This window comes from Akebia trifoliata, chromosome 14 (genome assembly GCF_017979445.1).
Source record: "Akebia trifoliata isolate Shusen 1 chromosome 14, ASM1797944v1, whole genome shotgun sequence".
In the NCBI taxonomy this organism is placed as follows: Eukaryota; Viridiplantae; Streptophyta; class Magnoliopsida; order Ranunculales; family Lardizabalaceae; genus Akebia; species Akebia trifoliata.
Window position 1 is genome coordinate 8,890,202 of NC_141388.1, and position 25,905 is coordinate 8,916,106.

The 25,905-nt window shown below is 35.3% G+C and overlaps 1 long non-coding RNA gene across 3 annotated transcripts; it reads left to right on the plus strand.

The window, feature by feature from the left end:
- Positions 1-2,139: 2,139 nt before the first annotated feature.
- LOC147386056 (uncharacterized) lies at positions 2,140-24,141 on the plus strand. 3 transcript variants are annotated; one of them, XR_015171921.1, is made up of 7 exons: positions 3,176-3,357; positions 3,465-3,554; positions 11,606-12,608; positions 13,209-14,073; positions 21,227-21,324; positions 23,105-23,298; positions 23,396-24,141. It is a non-coding gene; the product is annotated as an uncharacterized LOC147386056 (long non-coding RNA). The 3 variants fall into 3 exon arrangements; XR_015171920.1 differs by lacking the exons at positions 3,176-3,357; positions 3,465-3,554 and adding an exon at positions 2,140-2,555 and having other exon boundaries at positions 23,396-24,140; XR_015171922.1 differs by lacking the exons at positions 3,176-3,357; positions 3,465-3,554 and adding an exon at positions 2,783-3,089 and having other exon boundaries at positions 23,396-24,140.
- Positions 24,142-25,905: the final 1,764 nt, after the last annotated feature.

Here is a 25,905-nt window from a genome sequence, read left to right on the forward strand (position 1 = left end):
AGTTGATGCAATTATGCTTGCTCCAAAGAAAATGTTACGGCTTTTGGTAGTCCAAGTCCCAGCACTTCCCTGTCATCTGGGAACCATTTGAAGGTCCTCATAAAAGAACTTGTGTTCTTATTCACATCTTCTTTTTTGCTTTTACTAGGTTTTATGTTGTAAGTTACAATTGATGTTGTTATCTAAGAGTCTACAGAGAGGAGAGTTTTTTGTTTTTTGTTTTTTATTTTTATTTTTATAGAGTTGTTGTAACAAGGTGGTTGCTTTGTTTGGTTGAGACTTGAGATGTATCAAAAGTTAGTTACTATGTACTCGTTTGTAATTTTATGAGAATTTCTAAAGTTAATTAGTTCTATTTAATCATAAGTGCATTGCATCCAAAGATTGCTAAGTAATTGTGTTTAATTAACAGGTTGTATAAAAATAGGTATTTAATTACAAATAATTTTAAAATAAAAGAAATTAAAAAAAAAAAAAAATCTTATTAGCAGCGGCTATTACCGCTATTATAGGCATTCAAATCGTATTTATAGCTACAGTAAAAAAACCAATTAGTGGCTTCCATTACTGTCATTATGGGCCTCATTTACATCTATAGTGACAGTAATACAATTAATTAGCGGCGGTTTTTGACCGCCACTATAGGGCTCAATATGGTTTTTAGCTACATCACCTACAGTTACACGTGGCCATCACTATTGATAATGGCAGCGGTTTTTTAGTATTTGCGGCGGTTTTCAATCCCCGCTAAAAACCTAAAATTTTGTAGTGGAGGAAGAAGACATCACATAGATTGAAATCCAAGCAATCTTAAAAGCAATGAGATTTGCAAGCTCGAGGGACTTCAAACGAATTTTGATTTCTTCAGATTCGTTGTATTCTATCAAATGCATTGAGAGAGACATTATACCTTCATGGAAATATGAAGAAATGTTGATGGAAATTGCAGACCAAGCTCAATGTTTTGATGAATGTGAGTTTGAATTCCAGTGGAGAGAAGTAAATAAGACAACGGATTTTTTTAGCAAAAGTGGGTGTTGTTTCAGTTGCATTTTTTATTATTCAGGATAGATCCAATGTACCTCAAGATCTTCTAAGAATTGTAGAAGAAGATTTATCTTGTATCTACACTTGTTAGAAGTGGTTTTTTTAGGGAGGGGTCCCTTTAACCCCAGCTTACCAATAATAATAAAAAAAAAGATCTTGATTTGATACTTTGTCATATACACCTTGCCTTGTTGACTAATGAGAATTGTCTTTGTTAAAACCTTTTCGTTTTCCCTCAAATGTTGGAGAGAAGATATGATAGAGAGCATTTAGTTCTCATCTATCTACATACAAATTAAAGATGCTGGAGATGAGATTTTCTATCTTCTCAAGCAAATGTGGGATCCATCTCATTGATGAGGGAAACACACGTAACGTTAATCAAACAACACCATTAAACAAATGGATGTGATGAAAGGCTATTCCCTTGGAATTCTAATGAAATGGATCCCTAGGAAATTTTTTGGGATTAGAAAAGACCCATAGATATTGTCCCTAAGAAAGTAGAAACATGTTTTTTTCTGGGATAGTTGGTTTGTGGTTAGTAAAATCCTCTCCCCATCCATAAATGCCATCCACAAAACACTAAACCACACCTACACAATACTTTCCCAAAGAAGAAACAAATCTTTTCATGAATGATTGCTTTGTCACAATGTGAAAAAAGTCCAAATTTGACGGACCAAGAGGTTGAATTAGCGTTGAATTTTTCATTGTCAAATTTTTTTTTTTTTCGACAAGCCGAATTTGTCAAATTAATGAAGGATGAGAGAAATTCAACAGCTCTAAGCCGCCAAATCTGGGAACATCAAGAATTTCAATGGTTCTAGACCATCAAAATTCAATTTCTAAAATTTGTGGGCCTTGGCCCGTCAATTTTGTGTGTGTAGAATTTTCCAATTTTCACGTAGTGTGTGGTTATTAAAGTCCTCTCCCATTCATAAAGAATCAGGATGAAGTAAGGTGTCCCTTTACATACACACACATACAAAATACTGTCCATAAGTAAAAAGTTCTCTTTTCTTGGATAATTGCTTTGTGGTTAGAAAAAGTCCTGTCCCCATCCATAAATACATCCCCCCAACCCGCACACACTAACACACCAACCTTTGAGAAACATGGCTTGCAACTTTGTTACTACTTCTCATCTTCCCAAACCCATGATCACCTCTGCTCTTCTCTTCCTCTACCTTATTTTCAACTAACCTTGCCATGCCCAAAACATAAACATTTTGTACAGTGGTGAATATCTCCCTCCTGGGAACTATCTCCGATATAATTACTACACCTTAATCATGATCGCAATGTTGTGCTTTATGACAACGGATACAAAATTTGGTCAATGAGAACAGGTGGGTTCGCTAGAAATTGCATTTGTTTTATGCAGACTGATGGGAATCTTGTGATCTATGATATGTACGAGAGGCCCATTTGGGCTACTTACACTGCAAGAGGCAAAGGTCAATATGCCCTCATTCTCCGGAAAGGCAGAGATCTAGTTATCTACGGTAATGCAATTTTTTTTCTGATACTGGGAAATATGTCACTAGTGCAATTTCTATGGTCTCCGTGATTAATCAAGATGAAACTAATATCACCACCAATAGCACTATGTCATAATAGAGAAATTGCGACCTCATTTTGCGGATAGAACGATGGCTATAAGTAGTCATTTTTCCACGACATATTCCATCAGTCACTATGGTAGAAACGACACGTTTTTAGTCAGCAAATCGGGATTGTTGCTTTGATGTGTCGTTTGGACTAATCTTCAGTCGTCTTTGTGCCCAAAACTCACGATTTACCTTCTCTCCCCCATTCATCTACTCTCTAGGGTTTTACACTTCTCTCTCGCATCAATTCTCTCACTCTCTCTCTTTGACGCAATCGGATTTCACCTCTAGGGTTTTGATCTCTCTGAGACGCAATGGATTTCAACTCTCTAGGGTTTTGATCTCTCTCCGATGCTATTAGATTTCAAGGTTCCGATCTCTCTTAGATTGGAAGTAGAGTTTCTGCTAGGGTTTTCCTTACTCTTTAAGGTATGATTTCAGCTCAAGAGTTTACTCACTTGTAGATCCATTTGGTTGTTGATCAATTTGCCGAAAGAGAGCCATTTGTGTATCTTTTTTTTTTTTTTTTGTTATTTATTGGTGGAGACGAGATATCAAGAATGTTAGGGGATTCGATTTTGATGCGAATAAGTTTTTATTTGGAGATTTTGATGAGTTCCGTATGAGATTTTGGAAATTAGATGACTCTTTACTAGAATTAGAGATGACACTTTACATTGGTCGCGAAGCTTCGAAGGTTTCATTTGAGCATTTTTTTTTTACTTTTTCCTCTTTTGGATTCTGTTTTACTGTGTTCTTTTGTGCATTTTTTTATTGATCTCTTAATAATGTTCTATCTAGTAGCTATGGAAGAGAATTTGCATAGAAATATTGATAGAAATCCGTATTCTTTTCGAGAAAAGGAAGCTTCTTCTCTCCGGATTGATTTTTCAGGTTTTCTCTTTTTTCTCTGTTTTTCACGTTTATGTTTCAATTTTTTTTCCAAGAACTTGAAATGCTAAAGAAGTAAGATTTGTGTCTATCTGATATTTCGAGGGTTGTGTAATTTAGGACTTGAATTTTAGGGTGTTAAGTGCAGACTTTCATGATTTTATATTGTGATTTCCTTGCTCAAATATACATTTAGGCTGCGTTTGGGAACACTCTCTGGAAAATTATTGTTGCTGAGCAATGGCAATTGAGATCTTTGGCATTAATTTTGCTGAGTGTGATTGGCAGCCAACACCACATCTGGCGGCTCAATTGGCAAAAAAAAATCCACTCTTAGAACACAATTGCACTGTGAAAATAATTTCTAGTTTTCTTAGACCAAATTTGGATATGAAGAGATTCTAAACAGAGTAACTATGTGCTTGCACTATGTTATTTCTCATTTGGTAGGCCACTTTCTGTGTATACTTTAGAGATGTACCCAAGTTTGTGATATACTAATGGGATTTTTTAAGAATGTTAATGATTTCCATAATGTCTTGCATCCATAGTGACGAAGTTGTGATTTGAGAAATTTTGGCAAGGGAAAAGGTTGGAATAAATCTGCAAAAGGTGGGTAGTACTATAGTACTACTGGATTTTCTGTTGATGCTTGAGAGTACAAACTTGAATCTTATCATAAAAGGCATGTTTAGTGCCATTTGAATTGTTGCTTTTTCCTAGTCCCTCCTGTGGTACTATACCTTGAGTTGTCTGTTTAATGTAATGTTGAGATTTAGGAATATATATATATATATATAGGGAGCGGTTCCGCAGCCCTAAAGTTTGCCAAGTTTGGTGCAAAACATTTTTGTAAATCACTTTTGATGGGGTTGGAAGTTTTATAATAGGCTGATTTTTTGTGAGGATGATCTCTACAGTGAAGAGATCATCCTCACAAAAAATCAGCTCATTTTGAAATTTCTAACCCTAGTTTACAAATTGAAGAATCATGGACCATCCAATTTTTGTAAATCACTTTTGATGGGGTTGGAAGTTTTGGAATAGGCTGATTTTTGGGGAGAATGATCTCCTCATCATAGAGATCATCCTCACAAAAAATCAGCTCATTCCAAAGCTTCTAACCCATATTTTGAAAAATGTTTGGCACCGAACTTGGCAAACTTTAGGGCTGCTGAACCGTCCCCATATATATATAGGGGGCAGTTCAAGGGCCATATGCAAAAACATATGAAAAAACCATGGTTTTTCAAAATATGGGTTAGAGTTTTTGGATTGAGTTGAGTTTTTGCAAGGATGACCACTATGATGAGAAGATCATCCTCACAAAAAATCAGCTCAATCAGAAACTTCTAAATCCATCAAAAGTGATTTACAAATTATTGACAAAAATTAGTAGAAAATCGACAGTCCACGTTCTAAATCACTTTTAATGGGGTTAGAAGTTTCAGATTGAACTGATTTTTTTTTTTCGGATGATCTTCCCATCATAGAGATCATCCTCACAAAAAATCAGCTCAATCCGAAATTTCTAACCCATATTTTGAAAATTTATTAAGGATACATTGTTTTTACATATGTTTTCTCATATGTCCCTTGAACCTAACACACACACACACACACACACACACACATATATATATATATATATATATATATATGTATATATATGGGTCACGTTCAAGGGCCAACTTTTTGGCAAAACATTTTTCAAAACATGAGTTAGAAGTTTTGGAATGGGCTGATTTTTGGTGAGGATGATCTCTACGGTGGAGTGCACACTTCCACGTCAATTTAATTAAGCACACGTTCTTTGCGGACAAATACACGCCCCTAGGGTTATATGAGCTCCTAACTTCTAACCACAAACAAATCTAGGAAAGATAAGTTTGGATAAGATATGTGGAAATACGAGATCCAATTGCCTCCAATCCTCTCACACCTCAATACAATACATGTGTGGGAGAAGGGTTTTAATCTTCCACCCTAAGTCCATACCATATGGACTCTTTAAAAAATCGTCACTAGAAAAAATAATATTGGACGGCTATCAAAACTTGCCTCTATATAAAAAAAATTGTTGGTGAGTTGAGGTTCACATTTTCATAAAATGTATCGACAAGGAGTTCCAAAATACCCCCGTACTTATCCCAATCATGCATTAGAATTTGATGATTTATTAAATAATTAATAAAAAATTATGTATGTGACTATGGCATGTGATATCTAGCGTTACAGTTAGAATTCAAGCATTACCACCTATGTATGTCAGATCTTCACAATAACCTTCATATTGACATACAATCATTCATTGAAGCCATTTCAAAAATTTAATCTTTGCTTGCGAATAATAAAAAAAAATTACTAACAACAACACAATTTAGAGAGTAAGATAAATAAAGAGAGAAAATAGAGAGAGTACAAATTAGTGGGGATAGAGCATGAATTTCTCATACATGGAAGTAACTTTAGAGTGGAAAATTTACTGTGGGCTGCAAAGGAGGACTAAAAAGAAATTTATGAGGCAATGGCAAAGGATCCACTGCATCATATTACGTTTTTCGTGACGCCGTAATTGCGTTAAAAACGACTGCTTAAGGCTGTCATTAATTGCGATAGTTTTAATCTGTCGTTTAACCGTCGTTTCTACGGAAGAAGTAAAAGTTGGGGTGCCAATAGCCATTCTAAAGAGAGAGAAAAACGACTATGTCTCTACGGTCTCTTGTTCACTCTCGGTCTCTCGTCCTCGGTCTCTCGTTCACTCTCTCTCTCTCGTCCTCGACTCTTTGTCTCTCGTCCTCACTCTCTCGTTCTCTCACACTCTATGTATGTATATGTCTCTCACAAGCACTCTCTCTCCACAGCATTCTAGATCTAGGGTTTGTAGATCCTTGTCCGTTTGTTCGAATCCTTCTTGGAAATCTAGCTCTGAAGATCCCCATAGCTTCAAAACCTCCTCAATCTGGCGTTCACCCTTCAAGTTCTCCATGTTTTTGCAAGATCAAACTCAAGAACTTTCCTCATCAAACGATTACAATCCCTCTGATTCATCCAGAGACTCAGATCCTTGATGGTCAAGTTCAAACCCTATCTGCAAGTTTCCAATTAAGCAAAACCGATTTGGAAAAGCTTGTAGTGAAATCGATCTTTGTTGGTAAACCTTGTTTGAAGATATCGATTTATATAGGCCGAAGAGGGACAACTTGTGGTGCAAATTCTAGGAGACTGTTGGGAAGGGTTTCTGTGCCGTTAGATCTGGAGGGAATAGAGACTAAGTCTCGTATTTTTGATAATGGTTGGATTTCGGTTGGTAAAGGTGCGAAAGCACCATCATCTACACAGATGCACTTGAATGTGAGGGCGGAACCCGATTCAAGATTTGTCTTTCAGTTTGATGGAGAACAAGAGTGCAGCTCTCAGGTTTTCCGGATCCAAGGGAATAGAAGGCAGCCTGTTTTTACTTGCAAGTTCGGTTTCAGAAACTCCATGGACCGAAATTAGATCTCAAGGTCAATTAGGGTTTCTTTCTGTTTCTTCATGTTTTTGTTATAATTTTTGGATTTGGAACCTTTGAAAGTGAATAAACATCTATTTCAAGTGAATCGAGAATTTCAAGTGTCAAGATTTCGATTTGATGCATTTTCTCGAATTTTTAATTTTTTTGGCTCCCTTCTCGATTGTTTTGGCTGATTCTCTTGAAAATTTGCTTCTTAATAGATTATCGCAGGGCAAAGTAAGCAGTTCAAGAATTCAACAAATTTCATAATCTCTTTAAGATTTTAGTGGCTTTGAAATTTTGTACTTCTGTCATGGAAAATCTACAATTAACTTGTAGTAAGTATGTCAATTAATCTGTTTACACTAACATCTGCCAACCATTTACATCAATACCTAACCAGTCTAGACAACACCGTTTTTTGATATGTCTTGTGGTACATGAAATCGCCACGACCCATTTTTCACTAAATAGTGGATAGGGGTCCGATTTATAAATGGGGGACTTTTGAGAAATGGGAGTCGCCACCTAGTTTAGGTCTAGGAACCATAAATAACTCCAAATAAATATGGATCGATCCACGGATCAAAGATATGGGTAAGGGGTCAGATTACGGGTTTCGGAAGGTGTTAGGCACCGAACCCGCCCGATCAAGATGATCGGTCTCTACTACAATCCAAAATCATCCTTTGGTCAACATATAAAGACTACGGTCAGAGTCACAGTCCAATCATCATCATCAATTTATGTTGGGTTTTCCAACCAAATCCTATGGCTAAAATTGTCCCAACTGCTACATGGTTATTCTTTGAATTCCACAAAAGATGGAAGGGTTTGAAAAAGCCTCATTTAGCTCCATGACCTAAGATCAATTAAGAAACTCCACCTGTAAGTATCCCTTAAACTGTCCAAAATAGAAAATCATGAGAATATTCTAAATAAGAAGCTTACAAATAGAAACCTGTCAAATTGGGACTTATAATATTTTCAAATTAGGAAAATAAAATTTCCTAAATCAGAATTTAAGAGATATATGCAAAGTTCCCAAATTAGAAATTTCTTAAAAAATGGAATATTCCCAAAATAGAAATTTTCTAAGAATCACAACTTTGAGTTAGAAACTTCTAAATTCATAAACTTTCTAAATACGATATTGCAAAATCATCTAAATTAGAAATTGATGAGATATGAAATTCCTAAAATATGAATTTATAAATATATTCCTTCCTTAAATAGACAATTATGCAATTTCTATATCAAAAAATTCCAAATATGAATTTTTCAATTGGATTACAAATAGGAGTTTCCAAATCAAGGAATTATGAATTTATGATGAATCCTCAAATTGGAAATTAACAAAATAATAAAGAATCCCATATTCAACCAATTCTCAAAATAATCAAACGGACATGCATTCATGATTTTTGATCTTTCCAAAGCAACTATTGTTCAATGACATGCATGTTTATCAAGCCAAGGGATACATTAATCACATGGGAAAAATCTCAAAATTACACAAAGAGTTTGAATATCATCAAAAATCATGAAAACTCAATTCGAACATAGTGATCACGATATTAAGAAAAAAATCCCCTAACCCTACTAACATGCAAAAAATAAAATAAAAAGTAACAAAATAAAAATAAACAAGATGGAGATATAAAATTATTCTTCTAACCTATCAATATGCAAAAGAACAAATAAAACATAAAAAAGAATGCATAAAAAAATAAAAACTATAAAATCTAATATTCCCCCAATCCAATCAATATGCAAAATAAATATAAAGAAACCCCTAATCCTAACAATGTAAAAAATAAATAAATAAAACACCTAGAAACCTACAAAAAAAAAATTAAAGAATAAAAACGTTCTCCTAGCCCTATTGAAATACAAAAACAAATAAAAACATAGAATAAAATGCATAAAAGATATATCCTATTAATCCTATCAATATGTGAAAGGAAATAAAAATAAAAATAAAAAATAAAAAAAAATGCCTAAGCAGAAATATTCTATTAATGCTATTGCTATGCAAAAATAAGAAAAATATATTAAAAAATTGGTAACAAAAATCCTTCTAACCCTATCGACATATAAAAGTAAATAAAAATAAATACATAAAAGCAAACTAAAAAAAAACGGCTTACCTATAGGATAAAATAATGCCGAGTCGATTCCTTCAAGTTCGATCCAAAGACTTGCGAGTATTTGCTACCATGAGGAGAGACGAAGGCAGCGAGAGTGTTGTTGGGGTGGATGCATAAGCCAAAGACCGACGTTGTAGCAATAGCATGTAGAGGCTGGGCAAAACGTGGGTGCAGAATTAATGGCTGGGCAGCAAGGTGCAATGGGGATGTTGGTAATATGCTAACGTGTGAGGCGAAGGTTGATCGAGGGGTGGCTGGGCGGAAGGCTGCAGCAGCCACGTTTTGCAAAGAAGGCTATTGAAGGTGATGAAGGCAGAAAGGACGTTAGGGAAGAGGGCTGAAAAAGTGAATATGGAAGCGCGTTGAAGAGGCTGGCTGGGGCGTTTTTGATTTAACAAAGAGAGAGAGAGAGAGAGAGAGGCTGTGGAACCGATGGAGAAGAAGAAGATTATGGAGCTGAGTTGTAGAGGCGAAGTGCAGAGAAAGTTGGAGAAGAAGATGTGCAGTAGAGAGCAAAAACGTGAGAGAGGACAAGGTTGATGGCTGGGCAGAGAGACGTAGCTGTTGGAGAAGATGAAGTGTAGCTAAGAAGGGGCTGTAATGGAGGTGAGGGACGTGAGGAGGGGCTGTGTTGCAAGTAGATACAGATGTCCTTCAATCGTTCTCTGTGTGAGTGTTGGTTCAACCCCAAGGATCTTGAGAGAGAGGAGAAGTCGTTCAGCCTAAGGAGCCCCCAAGGACGTTGAGAAAAGAGGATGAAGCCGCTTCAGCCTCTTGAGCAGTCCTCTTGGCCAAGAAGAAGAGAAGAGGACGTCCTCTCTTAAATAGAAGAGAATTTTCTATTTTTCATTTTTTTATTTCTTTCTAATTTTTTTTATTTTCCTTCTCCTTTTTTCTTTATTTAACACGTATTCCCTTTTAGGAGAATGATGGTGGGACGATCCCACGCTATTCGTACTTTTGTTAATTCTTTGATGCTTACGTCTTGAGTGGTTGATTTTGGTTGTTTAAAAAATTTGTTTTAAATTTTACTGGTTTAATTTTGATTTCGATTTTTGTTGGTTTTAAATTTGATTTCAAATTTTAATTTGAGTTTTAATCGCCCATTTGATATATTTGTTTTGTCGATTGATTTGAATTTGATTTCGATTTTAATTTGTTCGTCGATTTTATTTTGATTTTGATTTGGATTTAATTTCTAATTTTAATCGTTTGGTTTTTAATTAGATTAGATTTTAATTGTTAATTTTGAATTGTTTAACTTTGAATTGGATTTTAATTGTTTAATCTTGAATTAGATTTAAATTTTTTTTAATTTTGAATTATATTTTAACTGTTTAATTTTATATTTTAATTTTTTAATTTTGAATTAGATTTTTATTAGTTGTTTAATTTCGAATCGGATTTTAATTGTTTAATTTCAAGTTTTATTTTATTTTTTTTAATTTTGAATTAGATTTTAATTGTTTAATTTTTGATTAAATTTTAAGTTTTTATTATATTTTCTTAAGGATCGGTATCTCTAAGTTGAATTTAGAAGTCGAGGGGCATTTCGGTCATTTTTATGACTTTTCCTAAATTTCTCTGCTTTCGTCGATTTGGTTCTCGTTAGACTCGAAATCATGTTCCGAATGCAATGGAGGCACTTTCGAGGTCTTTCGGAGGTTCGAAATTCATGAAGGGTATTTTCATCATTTTATCAATTTTTGCGGATTTTTACAAATTTTAACGTTAGGTTTCTTTCAGTTTCAACGTGATTATTTCTAAGTTTCAAAGTTATATTTTCCTAGCGTAGCGAGGTCTCTAGGTTATCGAACTATATAGCGAATCTAAGCGTACGTACTTGCTAAATCAGGTGTACCGTGTGACGATCATAAACGTGCATGAATTTCTAGGTAGAGTCGTAACGAGTAGGGGGGATGAAAAAAGTGGAAACTGAGGGAATCAGGGACAGTACTCACAAGCCTTCGAGTTCTTTACGATCATCATTAGGAATTCACGGTAACCGGGTGACGAATTGTCGAATTAGGCAGATGCAAAAATGGGGTGTCTACAATACACTTTTTAGACATAGAGAAATCTCATAAGAGTTGAACGACGAAACAGGATTCATGTTGCATACAACAACCATCTGATATGTTAATGCTTTCTTTCATATTACATGTTTTGGATTCTTGTTAATTTTTTCATGTTGCATGCAACCACCATCATCAAGAGATTTACTCTTGATTGATTTATTCTTTGAAAGTGATACTTAAGTCTGGGTAGACCACCATTCGTAATAATTTTGTTTTTTTTGTTTTTTTGGTGATCTTATAATTTAAGAGTACACTTATAAAATAATTTGCTTGGGTACCTACTCATGAGGTTGCCAGTGGAAATCTTATTGTTAATGATCTCTTTGGCAGGCTTGGAGGTGATGTTGCTCCACAAGTAGTTGCATTTGGGTTGAGGTGCATTGTCAGTAACGAGGACAAGTGGTATTTGGACCATTTGGATGCCACTTAGCAGGATTTTTATATGAATGAACCACTAGTAAATATCACAAACCCCAAACAAAAAAAATTAGTTATTGGAGGTGAGGTATGCATGTGGGGTGAACATATTGATGGTTCAAATATCGAGCAAACCATATGGCCTCGTGTTGCTGCGGCTGCAGGTAGTTATCATGTTTCTTCTTCTTTTTTTATCTTTTAAGGACAAAATCTATTGTCCGAGTATGTCGATGGCTCTATAAATGGATTAGCAGGACATGTGACATGCTTAGGATAAGACTCATACATTCAATGTGTCGTAAAAGGGAGATCTCCTGAACCAGCTAACTAGATAACTATGTGCATTTGTTCTCTTTTTTATTTTTTCTTTCTTTGGCCTGTCAAACTATATGGAACAGATCAACACTTTCCTGACTAACATAGCGAGGAAAAAGGCCTTACTAAGCCTCATCCACCGTCAAAGAGACCTCAAGATGAATAAAACAAGTCCTCGAGATTTGTAGTCAAGTCTTTTTTCCTCACTGTGATAGTAAGGCTAGTCAGACTCTATGGAAAATGGCCTAGAAGAAAGTTTATGGATAGTACTATTATGGTATTCTTTTCATCATTAACACCTAAGAGCTTCCAATGTTTTATTTAGAGAGCTGCTATTGGCACCCTTACTTTTACTTATTACTCCCCAATTTCTTAAATTATTTATCACAACCCAATTATATTTGCCAATTTTTAGGATTTTGATTTCTGTTTCTTTGTATTTTGTATGAGTTGTATGTGTTCTTGTATTGATTTCTCCATTTTCTCTACATTAATTTCTTCAATAGGCTAAAGTCACACCACTTGATAGGTTGCAGAGATTTCTGCTAGAGCAAAAAGAGCTCCCTTGGGAAAAAAAGGATTAATGGAGTCTTACTATAAAGTAATAATTTGTACTTTTATACAGTAATAATTTGTGGTTTACAGTAGTGTAAAGTTATTTTAATGCTTTTAGTGGTGAAGCATATGAACGAGAGTAATATTTTGAGATTTTTCTTTGTGTTCATCCTTCATGATAATTTATAATGTCATCCTATTTTCCTTATTGATACTAATATTTTATAGTTATCTATTTTGTTGCTATTTCTATGGAACCATTATCCTTTTTGTGATAAATAACCAATCTTTTCCTTATTGTGAGCTATTGTGTGTTATTATCATTTTATTTTTTAGCTTACTGTATAAATGTTGGGGTTTATAAATGTTGTAGCACCCATGGTGCCTAATAATGTAAATAACCTTACTTTTATTCCATCTATTTTCGAAGCATCTCTTCCTTTGTAAGCTTCTTGCTTATTCTTGCAATACAATTTTCTATGTGTAGTTTAACATTAATAAATGCATTCTGTCACCATTATTGCTTTATGATCGAGCAAACCATAGACATTGGAACACAAAAAAGGACTCATGTACTCTTTAGACACTATACGTGTTATAAATGTGTTATTTTCTCAAGTATGAGTTGTTAACACTATACGTGCAGGGTCTGAAGGTTTTGGACAGTTCCATGGAAAACCTTGCTTCAGGAGCATGGCAAGCATTTGGCAATGCCTGGAAAGGGGGTTCAAATCTGGTCCATAAGTAAGTCTTAAACTATCAACTGGACAACCACAGTAGATTAATGACTTGTTTATTCATTGATCTTTGGGGAATCGGTAAATGGGTTCATATATTATGAAGGGGTAGTGTATTGTAAGTCATAAGTTGTTAGGTCAATTACGTATTATGCCTATCTTGTTTCACTAAATCAAGTACCTATCAATCAATATCAATCTACAAACACCTTTTGCTCTTAACTGATGTGTTTCTTGCTTTGATTCAAAGTTTCTTCATCTCGAGAGTTTCAAAGCAATTGGATCTTACATTCGAGAAGGTAAGCAAGCGTTCTTAGAGTTATTTTATTATTTTTTAATACTTTTCACCTAAATTGTCTTCACCTGACCCAAGGTTTCCTATTTATTTATTGTTTTCAGGTCAAGAAGTGGTTCAAGAATGCTCAGTGAGTTAGCTACATTTAGGTTACCACCTACACTTGTAGGCTTTGGTGTGAGATTTGGTTTAATTTTATTTCTTTATTTATGTTGTTGGTGTTACTGATAGGTATGTTGTCTAGCAATTGGTGCTTTATTGATTTGTACATAACTTGGAAACTACAAATAGGTATGTTGTATATTGATTTGTACTTAACTTGGAAATTACTGATAGGTATGTTGAAACCATGCAAGTTTGATTCCGCTGTTCTATCCAGCATCACATTAATGATCTTCGCTTGCATTGTGTGGTTGAAGTTGGTATCTTATGCACACACAAATTATGATATGAGGGCTCTCACCAAGTCAATCGAAAAGGTAACCATGGCACTTCACAGATTTTTATTAAAATTGGTACTGAGGTATCGCAGCTGATTCAAAGAACAACATAAATGAGAGAAACCCTGAAAATAAAGAGAGACACACCTAGATAGAAAGAGCATTGGAACACTTGAAACTAGGAGTTCTTGAATAAATCTCAAAATTTGAGAAGTCATCTCTTATAGTTTGAGGAAGTTTTCAATAATTGAGTACCTGGATGTTGTATTATAGCTTACCAAAATCCTTCTAACCTAGGAGCTATGCCCGTCCAAGTAATCCCTATTGTTTGTAGTCTTGGTCTTCCAAATTAGACATGATAATCCGTCAAATTAGACATATTTTTAAATTGAAGAAGTTTTGGGATGAGGCTTTGGTGATGATGATGATTTATAAGATTCTTGAAGGTGCTAGCTTGGTAAGTTGGTAAAATATGGGAGTGCTAATACAACAGACATGGGTTCATTGCTTGCCTATCTAAAAAACAAAGGGGGAAGAAATTGAAGACTCCTAACAAAATCAAATTACTCGTAGTCCTAAATCTTTAGCAAGAAAAGGATTTGATTTAAAATGAGTGTGATATACTTAGGTGATGTGTTACCTAATGGGTTGATGACATCCGTTGAGCTATACTTTTTTACTTCTTTTAGCTGGAAGATTTATTTCTATGACATTGCACCAAGGCCAGTGCACCCCATTGGTGACTTCACCATTTGCCTCCTCTTTTCTGTTGGAAAAATCTGTAGTTTTTCCAGATTTTTGTGACCGAGTGGGTCTATTTGAGCTACGATTTAAGTGGGTCCCATTATTTATTTGTGGCGAGACCACTTGGGAACTTATTCTTTTCAACAAAGAGAATAGTTTCATGTTTTAGTTGTCAAAAATCCATTTGGGGTGAATGACAAATCGGCTCCAAACAATCCCTTTTATTCCTATCAGAAAGAACACACCTCTTGATTATGAAAGGGCAGATCCCTTGATTTAGAAATGGCATATCTCTTGATTTTGAAGGGGCACACCCCTTAATTCAGAGAGGGACACATCTCTTGATTTCCATGGGTGCCTGTTCGTTCTGTAAGGATACATCTTTTGGTTTTGGGTTGTCTCTTAAGAGACACACCTTTCCTTTTCCAAGAGACATTATGTCTCTTAGAAACATCTTTTCCCAAGAGACACCTTGTCTCTTAAAATGCTATAAATAGGTCATTTCAATCTCAGTTTTATTCACTCAAAAATTTTGTCTTCTTCTTCTTTGCTGTTTAAACGTGCAAGCATTCTGTTTTACATTTGCATTCTTTGAGAGTACAAACAGTAGCGTTCGATTCGCTAGACGTGTAGATTGTAGTGCTGCCTCTACACGTGTGATCGTTGTATCTTGGGAGACAATTGTTCATTGATCCGTGTGCACCAAGTTGCGGGAACAAAATTGTCTTAAGGACATTGTGTTCAACACAAGCCTCGGTCAAACTTCTATTTGTTCATTCTCGGGTATCTACTGCAAGAATATTTTCAACAAACTTAAGACAATTTTGTGTCGATTTTTTTTATTCTGTTCTTACAGATTAGAAAAAAAATGAATCACCAAGAGAAACCCGAGAAATTTAATGGCTCGGATTTTAAGCGTTGGCAACAGAAAATGTTGTTTTATTTAACAACATTAAACTTAGCCAAATTCCTTCAAGAAGATGCACCTATTCTGAAGGAAAACGAATTAGATAGCACAACGGTTGCTGCTATCGAAGCATGGAAACACTCTGATTTCCTATGCAGGAATTACATCCTCAATGGATTGGATAATACACTGTATAACGTATATAGTCCAATCGCCACTGCAAAAGAACTGTGGGAATCGTTAGACAAGAAATATAAGACAGAAGATGCCGGACAAAAGAAATTTGTAGTCGACAGATTTTTGGATTATAAAATGGTGGATTCCAAAACAGTTATCAATCAAGTTCAAGAACTTCAAATTATCCTGCATGAAATTCATACAGAAGGCATGTCTATTAGTGAATCCTTTCAAGTGGCATCGGTAATTGAAAAATTACCGCCATCTTGGAGGGACTTCAAAAATTATTTAAAGCACAAACGTAAGGAAATGAAGTTTGAGGACTTGATAGTGTAGTTAAGGATTGAGGAAGATAACAGACTAAGTGAGAAAGGGGCGAAGAATAACTACTACGAGTCCAAGGCCAATGTAGTAGAATTTAAACGGTCTAAATCGAACTCTCACAATAAAAAGAGGAAAATCTCTACTCTGAGTCCTAAAGGTAAGGACTTTAAGAAATTCAAGGGAACGTGTTTTGTTTGCAACAAACCAGGACATCGAGCCAAGGACTGTCGCAAACGCAAGGACCAGGATTCATCGAAGAATAAATTGGTTCAAGCCCAGTTATCCGAAGTAGAGAATCTTGTTGCTGTTGTTTCTGATATCAACCTCTCAGTAGTTGTATCTGAAGTAAATTTAGTCGGAAATACTAAAGAATGGTGGGTAGACACAGGGGCTACTCGACACATATGCTCTGACAAAAATTTATTTTCAGAATATAGTAAAATAGGAAAGGATGAACAACTCTTTATGGGCAACTCTTCAACTTCAAGAATTGAAGGTCAAGGGAAGGTAGTGCTGAAATTTACTTCGAAAAAAAGTCTAACATTAAATGACGTGCTGCACGTACCAGACATCCAGAAAAATCTAGTATCCGGATCTTTACTAAGTAAGAAGGGTTTCAGATTAGTATTTGAATCTGATAAATTTGTACTTACTAAAAATGGAATGTACGTGGGCAAGGGGTATTTGACCGATGGTCTGTTTAAACTAAATGTAATGACAATTGTACCCAAAGATTCAATTATGAATAAAGAGAATTCTTCTGTTTATATGCTTGAGTCTTTCAATGTGTGGCATGATAGATTAGGTCATGTGAATTTTAATACCTTGCGAAGGTTAATGAATTTAGATTTATTACCTAAATTTCATATTGACCAAAATCATAAATGTGAAACATGTGTGGAGGCCAAATTAACCAAAACACCCTTTCATTCTGTGGAAATGAATTCAAAACCTCTAGAATTAATTCATAGTGATATCTGTGATTTAAAATTTGTGCAAACAAGAGGTGGGAAAAAGTATTTCATTACTTTTATCGATGATTGCACAAGATATTGTTATGTTTATTTACTAAGGAGTAAAGACGAAGCCTTAGAAATATTTAAATATTACAAAGATGAAGTTGAAAATCAACTCAATCAAAAGATAAAGGTAGTAAGAAGTGATAGAGGAGGTGAATATGAAGCACCCATCGGTGAGTTCTGTTTAGAACATGGTATTATTCACCAGACTACCACTCCTTATTCACCACAATCTAATGGTGTTGCTGAACACAAAAATCGAACCTTAAAAGAAATGATGAATGCTATGTTAATAAGTTCTGGTTTACCCCAGAATTTGTGGGGGGAAGCAATACTTTCAGCAAATCATATTCTTAACAAAATACCTCACAAGAAATCAGACCAAACTCCATATGAGTTATGGAAAGGTCGAAAACCATCATATAAATATTTAAAAGTGTGGGGGTGTTTAGCTAAGGTAATGGTTCCTAGTCCGAAAAAGGTTAAAATAGGACCAAAAACCATTGATTGTATATTCATTGGTTATGCACATAATAGTAGTGCATATCGATTCCTTTTGCACAAATCTGACATTGTTGACGTTCATGAAAATATGATTATTGAGTCAAGGAATGCTTCATTTTTTGAGAATATTTTTCCTTGCAAAAATATACAAAGAATAAGTTCTCATAAAAGAACTTATGATACTGCGATTACTAGCTCACAAGGAAATATAGACCAAAAGTCTATAAAAAATAAGGATGAACCTAGACGCAGTAAGAGACGTAAAGTGACTAAGTCTTTTGGTCTTAATTTTCTAACTTTTTTGTTAGAAAATAAACCTCAAACCTTTAAGGAAGCTATGTCTACACCTGAAGCAACTTATTGGACAGAGGCTGTAAATAACGAAATTGATTCAATTATGCAGAATCATACTTGAGAATTGGTGGATCTTCCACCAGGCAGCAAACCTATAGGTTGTAAATGGATCTTCAAAAAGAAGATGAAACCCGATGGGTCCATAGACAAGTATAAGGTAAGACTTGTTGCCAAAGGGTTCAAACAAAAAGAAGGTTTGGATTATTTTGACACCTATTCACCAGTTACAAGAATAACTTCTATTCGCATGTTGATAGCTATTGCAGCATTGCATAAGCTAGAAATGCATCAAATGGATGTTAAAACAGCATTTTTAAATGGTGAATTAAATGAAGAAATTTATATGGAACAACCAGAAGGTTTTACTGTCAAAGGACAGGAAAGAAAAGTGTGCAGACTTGTTAAATCTCTTTATGGATTAAAACAAGCACCTAAACAATGGCATGAAAAATTTGACAGTGTAATGATGTCAAATGGTTTCAAAATAAATGAATGTGACAAATGTGTATACGTTAAAAGCATTGAAGATGCTTATGTCAGTGTTTGCTTATATGTTGATGATATGTTAATTTTAAGAACTAACAAAAATATCATCAAGTTAACAAAGAAAATGTTGACCAATAAGTTTGAAATGAAAGACTTAGGTGTTGCTGATGTTATACTAAGGATAAAAATTAGTAGAACATCAGAAGGACTTTTATTATTTCAATCATATTATATTGAGAAAATACTTAAGAAATTTAATCAATTTGATTGTAGTCCAGTTAAAACACCAATAGAAGTTAATTTTTATTTGAAGAAAAATACTGGTGAAAGTATCTCTCAATTAGAATATTCTCGTATAATTGGCAGTTTAATGTATCTCATGAACTGCACAAGACCAGACATTGCTTACTCAGTTGGCAAACTGAGTAGATATACAAGTAATCCAGGATTAGATCACTGGAAGGCATTAGTCAGAGTTTTAAGATACTTAAAATATACTCTAGACTATGGGTTGCACTATACAAGATATCCAGCGGTACTTGAAGGATATTGTGATACGAATTGGATATCATATTCTGAAGAATCAAAATCTACACGTGGATATATTTTTACACTTGGAGGTGCAGCCGTTTCTTGGAAATCGTCTAAGCAGACGTGTATAGCCCGATCTACGATGGAATCGGAATTTATAGCGTTAGATAAAGCAGGAGAAGAAGCTGAGTGGCTTCGACATTTTTTAGAAGATATTCCTTTATGGCCAAAACCCGTGCCCGCCATCTGTGTACATTGTGATAATCAAGCAGCGATAGCTAGGGCACAAAATAATATTTATAATGGTAAATCTCGACATATTCGTCGTAGACACAATACTGTTAAGCAGTTACTCTCAAATGGAGTTATTTCAATTGATTATATAAAATCTAAGGAAAATCTCGCGGATCCGCTTACCAAAGGTTTAACAAGAGAGCAAATATACTGGACATCAAGAGGAATGGGATTAAAGCCTACACAAAAGAATCATCACAATGGAAACCCAACCTAGTTGACTGGAGATCCCAAGATCTTGGTTCAATGGGACAACTAATTGTATGTGATTCACCAGTAGCACTGAAGAGGAAAATTCTCTTATCCACTCCTATGATGTAACGGTGCTGCCTGTAACAGTTTTTAGGTTAAGCTTTGCTTTTAATGATGTCTATAACTTGATTTTCAAGTGGGGTACAACAGGGTACTCTTAATAGGAATCACCTATGTGAGTGTGAAGTTGGGCCGCTTCCATAAGAATTTATAAAGCTAAAATTCTCTATAGCACTCATGAATCTAGGAATGTTCAGGGCCAAAATGAACACAACCGTAAGAACCGACTATGTCAGGAAAGTAACTATGTGAATTCTATTGTTTAGATTTACACTTAAGCTTGAACAGTTCAAGACATCGTGTTCACTGTTTAGCTAGTAAATCCTATAGTTTTTTACTAGGGAAGGTTCAAAGCCACAAGCTACCTATCCCGATGTAGTATCTTTCCTATTTGTACTCTATTTGTTTTGTTTTATCGATATTTTATTTGTCGTCATTTTCATTCATGTGGGGGATTATTGGAAAAATCTGTAGTTTTTCCAGATTTTTGTGACCGAGTGGGTCTATTTGAGCTACGATTTAAGTGGGTCCCATTATTTATTTGTCACGAGACCACTTGGAAACTTATTCTTTTCAACAAAGAGAATAGTTTCATGTTTTAGTTGTCAAAAATCCATTTGGGGTGAATGACAAATCGGCTCCAAACAATCCCTTTTATTCCTATCAGAAAGAACACACCTCTTGATTTTGAAGGGGTACATCCCTTGATTTAGAAAGGGCATATCTCTTGATTTTGAAAGGGCACATCCCTTGATTTGGAAATGGCATATCTCTTGATTTTGAAGGGGCACACCCCTTAATTCAGAGAGGGACACATCTCTTGATTTCCATGGGTGCCTGTTCATTCTGTAAGGATACATCTTTTGGTTTTGGGTTGTCTCTTAAGAGACACACATTTCCTTTTCCAAGAGACATTATGTCTCTTAGAAACATCTTTTCCCAAGAGACACCTTGTCTCTTAAAATGCTATAAATAGGTCATTTCAATCTCAGTTTTATTCACTCAAAAATTTTGTCTTCTTCTTCTTTGCTGTTTAAACGTGCAAGCATTCTGTTTTACATTTGTATTCTTTGAGAGTACAAACAGTAGCGTTCGGTTCGCTAGACGTGTAGATTGTAGTGCTGCCTCTACACGTGTGATCGTTGTATCCTGGGAGACAATTGTTCATTGATCCGTGTGCACCAAGTTGCGGGAACAAAATTGTCTTAAGGACATTGTGTTCAACACAAGCCTCGGTCAAACTTCTATTTGTTCATTCTCGGGTATCTACCGCAAGAATATTTTCAACATTTTCTTCCATCTTTCTCCTCCCAACGGACATGCCATTACCCTCCTTTGTTTTAATTTATTACATTGGTAGCATACTGGAAGTAAAATTAATTCAATATTTTGTAAGTATGGCTGAATGTTGGTTCTTGAGTAACACACAATTTAAATGCTTTTTCTATATATGTGCTGGTTGCATCTTTAGGTGCAATTATATATTGTTTCGATCATATTTAAAAGATTTCAGCTTTCATCTGCTGGTACTATCTTTTAGGTACACAGATAGAATGAAAAGTGCAGTTGATCACTTTAAGCAGGCCTTGTCCATAGACCCCTTACTGTGGACTGCATATGATGAACTCTGTATATTAGGTCAGTACAAAGCATGCTTGAACTTGGAACTTCCTTTTCTGTCAGTACACACAACATTAATTCACTGATTCAGACAAGTTTGAACACTGTTTTCAGATTTTGGGAGTGAATTTTTAAACTGTTGATCATTAACCCCTCTATAGTTGTCCTGTTACTCCATATGTAAAAAACGAGGACTCGGCTTGGAAATCTCAAGTTGATTGGGCTTTGTCCTGAAAAGGTTTGTGATTTATAAGTTGAAACCAACCATCGCTTGGCTGATTCTAGCAAATCAGTTCTTTTCTCATTCAATTATTTTCTTGTGCAACTCGACTAGGTTGACTCAAAAACTCGCCCATTCTATGATGAATTTTGAAACGAGTTTTAGAGTCGGTGAATTTCCTAAAAAATATTCCAATATTCTGTAACTTCATGAAGACCACTTTTTGGATGTGATAACTTGATAATTAATGTAAAAGTTGCAGTTTAATATTAGCTGCTGTGGGATGATTTGAGCTGATGCAGTTCAATGTGAGTTGATTGTCCAATTTGGTTGTGTATTCCCATTGATAATTGATGGTATAAATGTTTTCCAGTATGTTGGGAAAGGTATTAGCTGAACTTGAAACAAGACACCATGGTTTGGATTATATTAGATGAGTTCTGCCTTTGAAGCTAAATATCCCATTTGAAATTTGGGATATATCCTTGCAAATTTAAAACAAGCCCCCCCTCCCTCTCTCTCCCTTGCAAATTTAAAACAAGCCCCCCCCCCCCCCCCCCCTCTCTCTCTCTCTCTCTCTCTCTCTCTCTTCACTTTACATGTTCAGTACTTACAAAAACTATGAACATTTATGTTTATTATGATTTTTATTTTTTGGAAAAAAAACTTATTTGCTAGTTTTATTGTGTATCACAAGATGATCCACATCTATTTCTCTTATTAAAAAATGACCAGCCATTTTCCATCCACCTCTCTTATTGTCCTGCTCATTCTCACCTGATTCAATGTTTTATATTTCCTTGATAGTGTTTCTGGCATCAATTTAACATTTCAGAGGCTCTCCCGACGTTATGCATATAGAATAGAGTGCATTTTAAATGGATTGTACAATGGGGATGATGCAGCATGTGTTTTTTATGCTATTGTGACTTGGCAGAATGGGTTCCAGTAGTAGGAGCCTTCCACCTAGCATGCCCTCTCAGTCAGGAATCTCGCTACATTGCCACTTCTGGTCATAATATAGTTCGATTTTGGTTTTTTATGATTTTCCCATTCCTATCATATGACCCCTTCCGATAACTAAGGAATAAATCCTAGGAAAATTTTCCACGTGCTTGGCTTGATGCTTTGACCTCTGTCTATCGAGTGGGCTTCCCTTAATTTAATTAGGGGTTTAAGGATCTCAATGAAGGATAGCCTTTGTATCTAGTCATTTGGAACTATGGCATTCTTTTGTATGTTATGTAAGCAAAAGAATTGAACTACTGCAAGGGAGGTTTTCATGGAGTGGTGTCAGCTGGGGATTGAGCTTCCGTGACTCCTAGAGATTGATCTGGAGCCTAACCCCATTTACTATTTCGTGAGGTGTTTGGACCATGGTTTTAAATCTTGTCTGCAATAAGAACAAGTTCCCATACCCCACCACCTTTTATTGAGCATTGAATCTAATAATACTTCCATGGCATACATACTAATTGTTACCTAATGATAATTTGTATTTCATTATAAAATTGCACATTTCTGCCTTTGGCTTGGTCTTTGCTTGTCATGTTGATGTCCCCACTTTCAAAAATCCAGGGCAGTTGGGTAGATTGAAAAGAAAGAACACAGCTGCAAGAAGAGGTGCAATGTAGATCATAATGGAGTAAACCATCCAAAGAGAAGAGAAGATGAAACCGAACAGTTGGAGAATAGCTGCCTTACTGAAGAAGATGGGCAGCCTGCTGGCACTATGAATCTCTACGACACTTCTGATGGCATCCATAACCAATGTGAGTGTATATCTGTTATTCTTTTCGTTAAGAGGAGACTGTTCTTGTTAGTTTCACAGCACTGAAATTTATGTCAAATTTTATTAATAATGTAAAGGCCCATGCTAAGGATTCGGCTACTGCTGCTAAAACACAATGATTCAAAAGCACCAATCAGCGAAGAACAACGGCCTAGTTCTACTTTCGAAAGGAACAAGACTATTGTCCAGATGAAAGCTCTCCGACCAAGTAAAGAACAACAACCATTGTTCGAGTATTGGGTAGCCCCTCCAATTTAGGTTGAACATGCCAATTTTGATGATCAGGAATGGCTCTTTGACATGCCTCCCCACACTGGTGAAGCTAAAAATATTAAAGCTAACGGTGGTGCTTCCTCCCATGTAAACTCGAGTCTCTGGCCACGTGCTTGTTACTTGCCAGAGGCTGTATATATGCATTACCATATACAGTTCCTTACTGAAAAGCTGTTGAAAGATGTGTGAGCAGTAAAGAAAAAGAAAATTTGCTGGAATAATGGGAAAAACAAACTGCTGGTGCAATACTCCCATCAACAAAGGTCTCACAAGCTATATGGAGCTGCCAACTATACAAACTTTATAGGTGGAAGCTGCACGGCTTGGCTCGGCATACCCATGGCATGTTTATATTCCTACCCTGTTATTCTATTGGTGTTAAATTTTTTATATTTATGCCGGATAGAACAGCGGAATCAAACCTGCATAAATATAAAAATTTGCTGTGATCTACTTGGAAATTTCTTAGAGCAATAGCCAGCATAAATATAAAAATTTGTTGTGATCAAGGTCAATATTATTGGGCAGCCTCCAAAAAAGGCATTGAAAAGACTCCCTACACTGGTACATTTTTTTAAATTGATAAATTCAGAAAAAAAAATTAATTTTTTTTAAATTATAAATCAAGAAAAACGACCGTCAAAGACAGGTCGTTTTTTACGACTGTTAAAACAATCGCTTTTACTGTCGTTTTTACCGTCATTTTAACCGACTGTCAACGACTGTCATTTTTTCCGACTGTCAAGGACAGTCGTTTTCTCCGACTGCTTTAGACTGTCGCAATTTAAAAATCACTCCTTTTAAAACGACCCTTTATCCGACTGCAGGAGCAGTCGTTTCTAGCACTTTATGACGTAGTGATCTTTTTATCGACCACTATTATATGTCACAATAGCTCATAGTCCCTCATAGATTTCGAAAATTCTTTGGGCCCAAGTGCCTCCATTGTAAATCCACTCTTGCGAATTATAAAGTAAGACCATCAAATTGCGTAAGTGCGGAATAACCCCCTAAATCCATATATTTATTTGTGAAAAAATGACCATTTGAATTGAAAACAGGGTAGCGGGCAATCTCTTTGCATAAAATTAACCGTTGGACATGAATCTTTACATTTTTTTAAAGTAAAAAAATTGAAACCATGTTGTCCAAATGCATGTTCCTCTAAAAGAGTCGTCAATGATCACTGGACCTCAAATTTTACCATTCTTTATATAAAAAATTGGAAACATACAATTAAAGAGAATGTTTTGGGATGAGTAAAATTTAAAATTGATAACATGTCCTGGATGTTTTGATTGTGGCAGTCAAAAGTATGAGTGGCACAGTGAAAACAGTTGTTCAGGGCATTTTTTGGGAGGGTAAAACTGGCAAACCTCAAACCAGGCAGTCAAACAGGTATTTTAAGTTTAAAAAAAAAAAATTTAATCAATAAATCATTATTTTTTTAATAATTTTCTCTTATCAATATGATTATACTTACCTCCTTTGACTCATGATTTTGATTAAGGGCGTGTTTGATTACAGGACTAATATTGGCTGGCAAATCCTTTTCCACTGCTTTGCACATCATGAAAATTTTTACAGAAAATTATTTTCTATCATTTGAGTGGCATAGAAAAAACAACTGAAAAAAAATTCATTTGACTTTTATATAAATTATGTATATACAAATCATGATAAAATCATTCAAAGTTGCATGATTTTTTTGTGAAAATTTAAAAGAATAACCTTTTATAAAATGATAATCCAACACGATTTTATGGAAAAGCAAATCGGTTACTCACATGCACGTTGTGTCAAAACTTTGAGAAGAAAAAAAAATAAGAGTTAGAATTGTACACGTGCAGGTATGCTGAATATATTAATAAATTAATATGTGGTTAGAAAAGTCCTCTCCCCATCTATAAATGCCCCCCCCCCCCCCCCAACTTATACTCACACTCACACATAGACAACAAACTTTGAGAAATAAATATGGCTATTTCTTCTCATCTTCCCAAGTCCATGCTCACCTCTACTCTTCTCCTCCTCTCCATCTTCCTAATTCTCAACCAACACCACAGTAAGGCTCAGAGTCTTCCCAATAATATTTTATACAGCCCCAACTCTCTACGTGCTGGGTCCAGTCTTAACTCTGGTAATTACTCCTTAATAATGCAAATGAATTGCAATCTTGCACTTTATGAGGGCACAGCCGTGTTGTGGAGTACAACCACGATAGGTGGGGGGAGCAATTGCCGTTGTACAATGCAGAACGATGGGAATCTTGTGATTTATAGCGAGAGAAACGCTGTAGTATGGGCTTCTAACA